Genomic DNA, 1,140 nt, shown 5'->3' on the forward strand with positions numbered 1-1,140 from the left:
ATGCCAGTGAGTGCTGGGCCAACACCTGGGGGGCTGCAGATGGGCAGAGTGTCTGCAGGGCAGGGCTGCCCCTCCCTCTGGCTGCTGCTTCCGGCATATAGCAGGACCTGGTGTCATGGCATTGGGGTCTCCATCCTTGGGGGGCAGACGTCCTGCTGCCCCCCAGTCAAGGTAGGCCTGCCTGACACTTCCTTCTGGAAGGTTCCGCTGTGGCCTGCCCTCCCCTCCCAAGGCCTGGGGGGGGCAGCAGATCGGGTCCCCATCAGGGTCTGTGACGCTTTTAAATGCCATGCCTTGGGGCTGAGGCTGGAATTGATGGTAAAGCTGAGATTCTGCAGAGGTTCAGGAGTCTGATTTATCTCTGCTGTCGGTGATCCCCCCACCACCACCTCTCCCCCAAATCCTGAAAGCCCAACCTACCAGGGATAGAAAGATGGATGTCTGTTCCCTTCTTGGGTGGAAGGGGGTGGTGAACATCAGATTGTGGTCCAGGATGGGGAGAAAGCTTCCTGGAGATGCTTAATTTCGGTGTGGCCTGTGGAGGAAGCTGGCCATACATCTCTGTCTGGCGCCTGCCCCTGCCAAGGCCTGCCCGGAGCTGGCTTTGTCTCCTGGCTGGGGTCTGGCTCTGAGACACGCTCCCTGGGTGTTGGGGGAGAGCGGATGGCAGCAGTGGAGCCCACCACCCTGTTTCCCTCGAGGGGCCCCGCCCAGCTACATCAGTGGAGAGAAGGCTTAGGAGTCAGAAGGCTCAGGACAGGCATCTCCTTTGGGACCCATCCCTGGGCAGAGGGGGAGCCCGCACTTCCTCCAGGAGCCAGGACCACACCCTGGGGTCCAACCTCGGCTGAGGGCCCAGAGGACAGAGCGGGGGCCTCTCAGGGGTACCTTGCTGGCCCTCAGGGCCTCGGTGAGGACACAGAGCCCCCTTCCTGCTGTCCTGCTCTCTCCTGGAGTTTCCTTTGGGACCCCCTGGTACTGCTTGATGGCCCCCTCAGACTTCAGAGCCCGTTTGGTGGGCAACAAGCCCCAGCTGCTTGAGGGTCCCTGAAGTATTGCTGGGTGGCAGCGCCGATGAGGCAGGGCCCTGGGGCATGGCCCTCCACCCCTCCTGCATTCCCCCTCCCTATCTGTGAACCC

The 1,140-nt window shown here is 62.2% G+C and overlaps 1 protein-coding gene across 1 annotated transcript in view; it reads left to right on the forward strand.

The window, feature by feature from the left end:
• The window catches only part of KDM4B (lysine (K)-specific demethylase 4B), an 89,971-nt gene that overhangs the window by 80,637 nt on the left and 8,194 nt on the right, over positions 1 to 1,140 (forward strand). The window lies entirely within an intron of this gene.

The sequence above is a fragment of the Bison bison genome, unplaced genomic scaffold (genome assembly GCF_000754665.1).
Source record: "Bison bison bison isolate TAMUID 2011002044 unplaced genomic scaffold, Bison_UMD1.0 scf7180017864492, whole genome shotgun sequence".
Taxonomy (NCBI): Eukaryota; Metazoa; Chordata; class Mammalia; order Artiodactyla; family Bovidae; genus Bison; species Bison bison.